Here is a 12,340-nt window from a genome sequence, read left to right on the forward strand (position 1 = left end):
TGCTTGGATCTCTGTTACTGCATACACTCTTCTGAATGTTACAAGGGGTCACTCCAGAGTGCAGAGCCAGAAAGAACCCAAGATCACTGTCAGTTATTGGTCGAAACTATACTCCTTAAAATGCTCAATAAAAATTATTGGAAAACATGAAGTCTCTTTGTCATTTCTGGCCCTCAGGTTTCTTCTTGTCCAGAGAATGTTACCCACTCTTAGACTTCCTAGTTTAGAAAAGCTTGCCTTATAGGAAATAACATATTAGTCCATAGAAGAGCAAGCTTCAGGCATTGCTAGGGTAAGGAGAAACAATCTGTAAGCAAGAAATCCAAGAATAATTTTTTTGTACTTTCGAAGTTTCTTTCTGTATTTTCCTCATTTAAAACATTTCTTGTCTATGAAATACAATCACGTTTATTCCTATTTTCTTTTTGTTATGTAATTACTGATAAATCCTTTGTCTTTAATGGACTGGTAAAGTGTGCACTCAAAAATCACCTTCTATTCCATTTTTTGGCTAGCAGTTTTTTTCTAAAATAGAATACTCTCTTCATATTACATATGTGGAACGATTTATTAATAACCTTATTGTACTGTTTTATTTGGTTTTATTTGGGACCACATCCACTGTTATTCAAGGCCTACTCTTGGATCTGCTCTCCATAACTTACTGTACTATGCTGCTTGCTAAAGAGCCCAGATTTCATTAATATATATATATACTTCATTTTCAGTTCTGCGATACATATTTTTCATGATGTTTTCTTTACCCTTCCTCCTATGTAAATCACATGAAATAGAAAAATTATATTCATGTATGCATTATTATTCTTAGAATTATTAGTAACTACATTGTAGATAAACAACTTAAGACACAGAGTTTCAATAAAGTTTTCCTTCCAAAAACATTTCTTGGGAAAGACTCAAGCAGTCATTTTTGAAGTGGATCAAAAATGAGGGTAACCTTCAATGCATCAACAAGATTAAGTCGTATGTGAACCGTAAGTAACAGGTACTCATCGCACAAGTCAAATGGAAACCTGATGATTACAATGGTAATAGTTGCAAAGACCACAAATGCCTATCTTAACGTAAGGTATCTTCCTTCCGGTTTCTGGCCTTGTATTGATCATGCAGGGTCCTGGCCAAAAGTCCACATGCTTTAGGTTGTGTAACCTGGAAATTCATAAGGGACAGAGAGAGACAGTACTGGAGGGGATAAGGCACTTGCCTTGTACACAGCCAATCCAGTTGAATCTCTGTCACGGCATACACTCTCGCAAATGTTCTAAGGGGTCACTCCAGAGTGCAGAGCCAAGAAGAACCCAAGATCACTGTCAGTTGTTGGTCCACACTCTACACCACCCCACGCCCCGCCCAATAAAAATTATTGGAATATAGGAAATCTCTTTGCCATCTCTGGGCCTCAGGTTTCTTCTTGTCCAGAGAATGTTTCCCATTCTCTTAGACTTCCTAGTTTGGAAAAGCTTCCATTCTAGGAAAGAGCATAGGAGTCAATAGGAGAGCAAGCTAAGGAGAAAATATCTGTAAGCAAGAAATTCAGGTACAGACACGATCACCTGGTTCTTCTACAGTTCTGTGTTTACTTTGAGGGCACGATACCAAATACACAAATTGCCAAAAGGTTCCAAGCTTTGAATCACCCTAAATTGTTGGAACTTTGGAAACTCAGTTGACTGTTGGTACTAGAAGCATCTCGATGGCTTAAATTTTAAGTTCAGATTGTTCCTCTCAGCGATGAAGGAGATTATAAGTCACACAGATTTTTTTCATCACCCTCTTGTTCCTTACAGAAAATTTTCAAAATCCATCTGTATTGGGAACTGCCCATACTCTGCAGCTTTCCCTTCCCGTGGTGAACGATCCAGCTTCCCGAACAGGAAGTGTCTGCAACTACTCCAGAGTATCTGCTCCTGCTGATAGTTCTGCTTGGCTCCGGCCCTCAGCCTCTGGCACCTCTTTCCAACCACTGATGGTTAGTGCCTATGTTTACCAACATTTCAGCACAACAATGCTATCTGGAGTGTTTCACCAGTCTCTTATATCCACCTCAGCTGCTTCCTACCTGAGTGTTTTGGAATGGGATATTGCAGGAAGGGCTGAAGAGAAGACTTCTATGGGATACTTTTTCTGTATCTTTCCTAGACCAAGACAGCGCTGTCTCTTCCATGTCTAAGGCAGCTCACTGTGAGAGTACACTGGACACGTACAACACGGTGTCTGTGTACCCATCACTTTCTGCCAGTCTTGTTGAGAGAACACCATCTCAGGTTCCACATCAGAGTCAAAGCCTGTCACTTCCCTAACAGGAACGAACCCAGGTGTATTACAATCATCAAGGCACTCTGGGAACTCTGATTTCTGGCCTTCAGTCCTATGACTCCATGTCATACATAGAGCAAAATGGCTCTGCCCCCCCCCCCAAGCTTACAGCAACTCATCTAGAGAAATGGTTATTGTTCTGAAGGAGGTCCAGCCCCCAAATAACCAACCACCAACTTCCTCCTCTGGAATCCACTTCTCTGTGTATTCTCAACCCCTCACAGTATCGAGATATCAAGGTGAGTTAAACTGAGAGAAGGGAAAGAAAACTCAAAAATTGGGCTCAAAAAGAGGAAAACTGTCCATAGACAGGTGGTATTTAAATACATTGAGATTTTTAAGTTTATGAAATGAAGTTAACTAAGTTCATATTTACACCCCTCACTCATTTTACAGCATGTTATTTTCACACTCAACATAAGAGCTCCTAATGGACATTGGAACATGTGATAGTATAATGGACAACTAGGTTTCATATTATGAAGTTCAGGAGCACACAAAAGAATGCCACATTTTTTCCCTAGTTATTTCAATTATTTTTTAATTTTCATTAGTTAAACATCATGAGGCACAGTTGTAGACTTACAAATTATTGTGCTTGGATTTCATTTATACAATGATGGAGTACCTATCCCAACAGTGCCCATTCTCCACCACCACGGATACCAGTATTCCGCCGACCACCCATACCCCCATCCCACCCAGCCTCTGTGGCAGGGAATGCCACAATTTTCACTGTTCTATGTCAGAAGTCCTCCAGAATTACGACACTAAAAGCAAAATACATGTTTTAAACTAGTATTTTGTTATTTTCTTAAGAAGTTTCAGAACTCCTATTGTAATGGTACCACTTTAACTTTCCCTTCCATTATTGAACAGCAAGGTTCTGAATATACTTGTGTTTCAGAGATTCTATCTCAAATCATCAAATCTAGAATCTGCACTTCAGCACAAATATCATGCTGAAGGAGTGCTTCATTCATACTCTTATTCTATGATATTAACGTCCTTTTATTTTTCTATGAAAGTGACTAAATTGAGAGTAAAACACATTACAATCCTAATCTCTGTATGGAACTTGTTAGTTTAAAAATCTTTATTTTTTTAAAAAAAATCTTTTGTTTGGAGGACATTGAATCTGCGTCATAGCACGAAGTGCTCAGGAATTACTCCTGGGTCTGTGCTACGGATCACTGCTGAATGTGCTTAGCAGATCATACGTGATATGAAAGATCAAATGGAGGTCAGCTCTTCGCAGGGCCAGTGCCTTACCAAATGGACTATCCCTCTGTCCAAGTCTCTTATTTTTTAAGTTAGTTTACACAGAAACTCATTCAAATACAAAGAAAACCAAAAAACAACAGCACCACATGACAAACAGTAAGAACTACAACAGTTACATAAAATCTTCAAGCACAGGGCCTTGCCATGATCCGTAGAAGAGCCAGTAACAATTCCTTGTCTACTGATGGTAGGTGCACAGTTGTTGCAGCAGTAGTTTTGTGCAGGGAATATCTCATTTTGCAGGGACTGATTTCTTCCTCGGTTCCTTTTAAGTGATGAATTTCCTGGAGATGGAGACTTCCCTGGCATCGAACTTCAGGTCAGAAATTTGGTCTGACAAAAATTTCCGAATTGCCCACATGTTGCAGTAGAAGGATTCAAAGATGAGAGGAATCCACCACCTGATCTTGGGAAAGTTCCCATAATATCTCCAACCCAAAGTAACCTGTCGCTGACCCAATTCCAACTCAGGAACAAAAAGTTATAAATTTTGATCAGATGAAACCTGGGATTTCAAAAGCTCTGGAGACCTGCCAGATCCCAGTATACCTAGATCAATGAAAAGATCTTCAGGTAATGAACACCACTGAGACCATCACTCTGAAGCAGGTGCAAGAAAATTCAAGTGGCACTAAGGGGACCTCCAATGCAAAACAGAACGACAAAAAGGAGGCTTCTGAAATTCTTGAGGGAGAAACAAAGGCGAAAATCCAGCCAAAAGTCCAAGAATGCTTGCTATGAGGAGCAGAGATTGTTCGTAATGCTGCAGTCAGTGATAGGTGTCCTGTGACCACAGCCAAAACTAACAGCAAACCTCACAAAGCTGCCTCCAGCAGCATCAGCAAGACAAAGAGGCATGGGCAGGAGAAGATAAAAAACACCAGAGAAAACTCTAAGAAAGCTAAGATGTGTAAGCAGCCAGGGAACAAGATCAAGGCAGAAGAAAAGCCCACCACTGGCAAGATGACACGCAAGAAAAGTTAACTTGTGCTTTTCCAAGAGGCTGTTAAAAAGTCCCGCCACTACCTAGGCATACAGATGCTGGATTCTGTCAAAGTTTTTCATGCTCTGGGGAAGAAGAGTGATCCAAAACCTGGAATCTCTTCCTTCCAGGTCCTGGGTAGCTCAAAGAGGCCTAAAGATGTCAATCCACCCTCAGCTGTCAAGCCATGGCTAGGTGCTACACGGGATGGAAAAGTCCTTGAGAAAACTCAGGTCAAAACAAAGTACAGAAACCAAGTAACAATGCTGAAAAACGCTCATCTCCATCCCAGTCTGAGCTGCCACCTCCTGGGAAGGTCAAATTGGTACCTTTGACTTTTCTTATCATGGAGAGGCCGCAAGCTCGACCTGTTTCTCCAGACGACAATCTGTGGCCTCACATCGTCCTGCTGCAGCTTACCCTGCCAAGCCTGGCTCTACCAATGCGGCTCAGGCAACTGCTGCCAATTCTTCCTGGTCAACCACTGCATTTTTGTCTGGTTCTGCCAAACCTGCTCAGTCCATTTCAACCAACCCATCTCAACCAGGTTTGCAGAACCCTAGTAGCCAGTGTATTCTTCGCCCTGCAGCTTCTACACCTGCTCCCTACAAGACAGCAGCTGTCACTTCTCAACATCTGGAGACTTCTCCAGTATCTGTGAAGAAGCAGCTCTCGCCACCCATACATCAGAGTCAGTTTCTCCTCCAAGACTTCCGTTTACAACTGATTCCATGGAGAAAGCCCAATGTTCCCGAGCCAGTCATGTCAAAGCCCATCACCAAAGAGCAGAGACCAAAGCGTGAGGCTATGAAAATTAAGGCTCAGCAGGAGCTTGAGAACGATGCCAAACACACCTCTTTGGGGAAAGTGCAGTTCTTTATTGAGAGAGAAAAAGAGATGGACATCTCTCTCTAAAATGGCTATGTAATGTGAGTAGCTGGAATGGTAGGTTCCACTTGAGGTACCAGTTGGTTGCCTTAGACAAACACTGAAATGCCATACACAGTTTATTAATTCTAATACCTTTTTAAGCAATTGAAGAGATGCATCGTAGTTAATTGGTTGCTAATAAAGTTACTGAATTTTGAGATGCTGTCAAATGTGGTTGTTTTTGGGAGGGGCTGGGGTTTGAAGGATGGCATGTGAAAGAATGGGAAGGTATAGAGAGGACAAAGGGGGAATAGACAAGATTCTGAGAAAGAGAAACTTGGTCCAAGGTTCTAAAGCCCATCAGAGGAGAAATTGCATGGGCCTGATGGAGAGTGGGGAGCTCAAATTATATTACCTTGAGGGACTGCTCTGTGGTCTTCCATGGTCCCGGGTGCCTGTATCCTTCTCTAAACATCGCTGTTAACTGCAGCTCACACAAGAACCAACGTTATCAGTGTCCTTGGGGCAGCGTTGCGGGATGTACAGGACTAAGACATGCGCACTAGGTCACCACTCCCAAAGCATTCGGTACAGCTTGACCTTGAGCCTGAAATGTGGTGGCAGAAAGAGATGGTCCTAGGAGAGTTAATGGGGTGAGGAATGGATGGCAGGGAAACCGGGAAGGGGAGAGAACAGGACAGCTGGTGATCATCATAGGAGAGTTGGTGGATGTTTTTTAATTACGTTAACATGTTTTTCGTAATTGATAAACAAAACAAAAATAAGAAAATACGATAGGTTCTAAAGAACAGGTTACATATAAGACTGAGAGAGCTGAAAGGGCTGGCATTCCTTCTGGAGCTTTCAATCATACAATTTACTAAAGATGGTATTTTCACATCACTTAGCTGTGGAGAGGAATAGTGAGAAACAGAATGCCACCAGAAAAGCAAACTGGATGACCACGGTTCATAAAAGCCAGGTGGAAAGTGTTCACATGGATCCCAAGTGCCAGTGGGTTAACAGGAACATATATTTCACTAAGTCTGCTTGGTACCAGTAACTACGTTGGTGGAAATGGAGCAACACGGATGCAGTTTCTGACAGACCTGAGACTAAACTGCCAACAAATTTTCCCAGGAAAGGGTAGTTGACTGGCTAGGAACAGAACAACTGGAAAAGTGTTTTGCTACCTTTCATGTATGGCTAGAGGAAAATGATCCCAGTCTACTCTCCAAACGAACAAGCTTCAACTCCCTTGAAGGTAAGTTGTATTCACTGAGGAAAAAATGCTGGGAGAACAGTCTGAAATGAAGGGAGAAGAGACAATAAGTGCAAAAGGAAGGACTTGAAATTTGGCGAAAACAACGCTTGAAACAACAAGATCTGGTGAGCACATGATTTACTGGGAATGGGTTCTGAGGAGGAAAAGAGCGATATCAGGGATGTGAACAAGGAACATCCAAGTGAAGGAAGACTTTTAGCTAGCTGATTACCCCATGGGCAACATGGTTGCAAGACTACCAGAACTTCCCAAGGAATTGACTTTAAGTTTCTTTCTTTTTATGGTCACTTACAACATGTATTCTTTGCCTTCTTCAACGACAATTTGGAGTGTTCGTTTCTTTCTCAATATTCTGTTCACTTGTGTAAGCATCTTTAACAACTGCTGGATAACACAAGTATTTGATCAGACTTATTTTGTACTATCATCTTTATTTGACATTACTGACAACTAGGTCTAAAGTGAAGTTTGCTTTGATTGGTAGAAGTAGAGTAGCGAGGACTAGGGATGGAATTAGAGATTATAGGGTACCACATTCAGTTCCTACTAAAACAAGTCAAGGACAGTGTCCCTAATAGACTATTGAAAAAGACATCCATCTCTGTTTAACATGTAAATTCAGCATATTATATATTAAATTAAAAGTGAATTAATATTCCTGTATTTAGTCTTTTAAAGACATTCAAGGTTGGTTCAGGAAACAAACACTGCCTATGAAATCATAACAAATTAATCTTAATTAATCTGCTCTTGTGTTTACTAGTCATTTACACTTCTTTCAATAGAGATTATGTGATCATGGTTTATGCTTATTTTTTCTATTCAAGTGTAATAGCTCAATACTGATTTATTTCACAGCACTAATTTTTTTAAAACCATTCATCCTTGGCCTATCATATTAATTGCCAGTATTTGTTGGTTTTGCTTGTTTTTTGATGACTTAATTTGGTTTTTGTCCTTTTCTTACAGATTGTAAAATTTTGAACACAAATGAGCATATGTTTTTCTTTATCTTCTACAGTTTTAAACTGAGAACAACTGTTTGTTTTGTACAAATAAGATACCTGTGCATTTACTATTTCTTCTCATTTTATTTACGTTTTAACACATCCTGATTCATCTACAACTTATCCTAGTCAGTGTTCTCATATTGAAAGAAACCACCAATTTTTTCAATCATAGCACTGTAGCACTGTCCTCCCGCGGTTCATTCATTTGCTCGAGCGGGAACCAGTAACATCTTACAACAAATTGTGAGACTTGTTGTCACTGGCTTTGGCCTATCGAACACGTCATGGGTATCTTGCCAGGCTCTTGCTATGTGGACGAGATACTCTGGGTAGCTTGCCGGGCAGAGGAATCGGAATCAGGCTTGGCCTCCTGCAAGGCAAATGCCCTACCCGCTGTGCTGTAAACGTTATCTAAACTATACTAGAAATACCAAATGTTGTTTCTTTAACAGTGCAATATAAAGGATTATTTCGTAATTTTCTTGATGTGTTAATGAAATAGCTAAGCTCTTGAGTATCATGGGAGTATTTTTCTAACACAAGAGTCTGACGAAGGTGAAACTGTTATAACCGTCTTGTAGGATTCCATCTCCCTAGCCTGCTTCATTCTACCCCGCTCTCTATCCAATCCGGTCTTCTTCTTGGGATTCTGACCTCCTGATTGGCTAGCCTCTACCTTTCAACTGCCTACTTTATGACATCATTCTCCCACCAAACCAACCACCAACTGGTAGAATCTTGGGGGTCCCATGTAGTTGCTTGTAAACAAATTTGAATCATCATGGCAAGTGACGAGTGACCAATGACCAATCACCAGTGAGCAGTCCTCTCCACTGAACACTTGCGGTCTTAAGCCGCTTCAGTGTTCAGACGTACTCTCGTACCGTCTCCTCTTCTCGTCTACCTTTCATCGGTATTTCCTCTTCTCTGACCATGTCAGGAAAGGAATAATACTTTTCAAAGCTTTTCATTAGATTTATCATCCCTAAACTAAGCAGTCAAGGAAAAACAGCACGTAGTAATGAAAGAAAGTATTCAAGTCGAATTTGATAAGCCTCATTTTAGCTTGACTTTGACATTTGCTGTGTGATTTTAGACATTGGCTTACTTTCTCTCACATACAAAGTGTTTTTCCTCATTGATTACATTATACTTTAGACATACTTAGGAGCTCAAATACACACACCCACACATATAAATATATATGAGTGTTGATTCTCTGTGTTTCCTTTTTCCTTGTAATAGTGAATTTTACATGATATTCATTGAAAACAAGTAAATCAGAGACAGTATTTTTACAGAAACAGAAAATAGAGATGCTGCGGAAAACTGTTAATATATTCTAGCGTGTGTTCTCTCTAATGGTCTCTCCACTTGTATGTATAATTCAGTATTTTAAATATAGTGATATAACAAAGTAATAATCATTGATCTTTGAGATTTCTATTTAAACCAGGTAATAAGAAAATATGGGGCATGAGGAAGGTGTGCAGTGCTGAGCGGTAGGGAGGGCTTACCAAGCCCTCAAAGGTAAGAAAGTTTGGGATCACTTTCATCAAACATTGACCAATTGAAACCAAGACGATATGAGGGAGAAATAAATAGGAAAGAAAGAACGAACGAAAGAAAGAAAGATAGAAAGATAGAGAGAAGAAAGAAAGGAAGAAAGAATAGGGACATCGATTATCAAGGAAGGGGAAAACGTTTGGACAGAATGTTGAAGAGAACCAAAGGTTTAAAATCAAAAAAGAAAGAATATATATTAAATATGCTCAGCTAAATACACTGAGAGCAAGTCAAAGCAATTTACTTCAATAAATGCCAGGACTAGAAAGTATACTATGCCTTGAATAGGGTTCCAGTAGGAAAAGCTGTTTATCAGAAAGCCATCCTTGCTGGCTTTTTTCCTGATTATCTCTTAGAACACGGTACTTGGTTCTTAACAGTTTGGAGTATATGCACGCTTCAGAAATGATGCTTCCCATAAATAGCTAATAGTGCTTATCTAGGGCGGTGGAAGACACAGAATCTTCAATGTTTTTATTACGTTCTGGTTTTTAAGTACATGTACGGCACTGCCTGTTAAAATAAAATAAAATGGTATATTGTAACTTGAATCAGGAGATTTGATTCATTTGTGTGGTAAGTAGGTTCCAGGTTAAAGCTGCTTGTCATCTTTACAAATATTATTTCATGTGATTTTTTTCTTCCTAACATGAGAGTATTTTGATAATAGTCAACTTCTGTTTTTAAATCCTAAGAGGAAATAGAAAAACCAAGTCTCACATGTCTAATTACACGTTTTTGTCATATGTGTGAATTATGAGTTTTCCTACATTAAAGATATTTTGTTGGATTTTGGTGCTCATTTATTAAACATTGAGAAGAACGTTTTCCTGGTTAATAAAGCTAATTCTAATCTAGGGGTTGAAAGTAAATTTGCAATATTTTGTGATCACTTTTTAAATGGTCTTTTCTGTTTCTTGTGTGATCAAGTGAAATCCTCTGCTATGTTTAACACGTGTTGTTTGCTGGTTAATATTCAAAGGTACTCATGAGAATAATTTTTTTTGTACTTTCGAAGTTTCTTTCTGTATTTTCCTCATTTAAAACATTTCTTGTCTATGAAATACAATCACGTTTATTCCTATTTTCTTTTTCTTATGTAATTACTGATAAATCCTTTCTCTTTAATGGACTGGTAAAGTGTGCACTCAAAAATCACCTTCTATTCCATTTTTTGGCTAGCAGTTTTTTTCTAAAATAGAATACTCTCTTCATATTACATATGTGGAACGATTTATTAATAACCTTATTGTACTGTTTTATTTGGTTTTATTTGGGACCACATCCACTGTTATTCAAGGCCTACTCTTGGATCTGCTCTCCATAACTTACTGTACTATGCTGCTTGCTAAAGAGCCCAGATTTCATTAATATATATATATACTTCATTTTCAGTTCTGCGATACATATTTTTCATGATGTTTTCTTTACCCTTCCTCCTATGTAAATCACATGAAATAGAAAAATTATATTCATGTATGCATTATTATTCTTAGAATTATTAGTAACTACATTGTAGATAAACAACTTAAGACACAGAGTTTCAATAAAGTTTTCCTTCCAAAAACATTTCTTGGGAAAGACTCAAGCAGTCATTTTTGAAGTGGATCAAAAATGAGGGTAACCTTCAATGCATCAACAAGATTAAGTCGTATGTGAACCGTAAGTAACAGGTACTCATCGCACAAGTCAAATGGAAACCTGATGATTACAATGGTAATAGTTGCAAAGACCACAAATGCCTATCTTAACGTAAGGTATCTTCCTTCCGGTTTCTGGCCTTGTATTGATCATGCAGGGTCCTGGCCAAAAGTCCACATGCTTTAGGTTGTGTAACCTGGAAATTCATAAGGGACAGAGAGAGACAGTACTGGAGGGGATAAGGCACTTGCCTTGTACACAGCCAATCCAGTTGAATCTCTGTCACGGCATACACTCTCGCAAATGTTCTAAGGGGTCACTCCAGAGTGCAGAGCCAAGAAGAACCCAAGATCACTGTCAGTTGTTGGTCCACACTCTACACCACCCCACGCCCCGCCCAATAAAAATTATTGGAATATAGGAAATCTCTTTGCCATCTCTGGGCCTCAGGTTTCTTCTTGTCCAGAGAATGTTTCCCATTCTCTTAGACTTCCTAGTTTGGAAGAGCTTCCATTCTAGGAAATAGCATAGGAGTCAATAGGAGAGCAAGCTAAGGAGAAACTATCTGTAAGCAAGAAATCCAGGTACAGACACGATCGCCTGGCTCTTCTACAGTTCTGTGTTTACTTTGAGAGCACGATACCAAATACACAAAGTGCCCAAAGGTTCCAGGCTTTGAATCACCCCAAGTGGTTGGAATTTTGGAAACTCAGTTGACTGTTGGTACTAGAAGCATCTCGAAGGCTTAAATTTTAAGTTCAGATTGTTCCTCTCAGCGTTGAAGGAGATTATTAGTCTCACAGATTTTTTTCATCACCCTCTTGTTCCTTACAGAAAATTTTCAAAATCCATCTGTATTGGGAACTGCACATACTCTGCAGCTTTCCCTTCCCGTGGTGAACAATGCAGCTTCCCGAACAGGAAGTGTCTGCAACTACTCCAGAGTATCTGCTCCAGCTGGTAGTTCTGCTTGGCTCCTGCCCTCAGCCTCTGGCACCTCTTTCCAACCCCTGATGGGTAGTGCCTATCTTTACCAACATTTCAGCACAGCAATGCTGTCTGGAGTGTTTCACCAGAGTCATATATCCACCTCAGCTGCTTCCTACCCGAGTGTTTTGGAATGGGATATTGCAGGAAGTGCTGAAGAGAAGTCTTCCATGGGAGACTTTTCTGTGACTGTCCTTGACCAAGACCCCGCTGTCTCTTCCATGTCTATGGCAGCTTGCTATGAGAAAATCCTAGATACCAACAACACGGTGTCTGTGTACCCATCACTTTCTGCCAGTCTTGTTGAGAGAACACCATCTCTGGTTCCACATCAGAGTCAAAGCCTGTCACTTCCCTACCAGGAAGGAAGCCAGGTGT

Source organism: Sorex fumeus, unplaced genomic scaffold (assembly GCF_029834395.1).
Source record: "Sorex fumeus unplaced genomic scaffold, SorFum_2.1 ptg000054l, whole genome shotgun sequence".
Lineage (NCBI taxonomy): Eukaryota > Metazoa > Chordata > Mammalia > Eulipotyphla > Soricidae > Sorex > Sorex fumeus.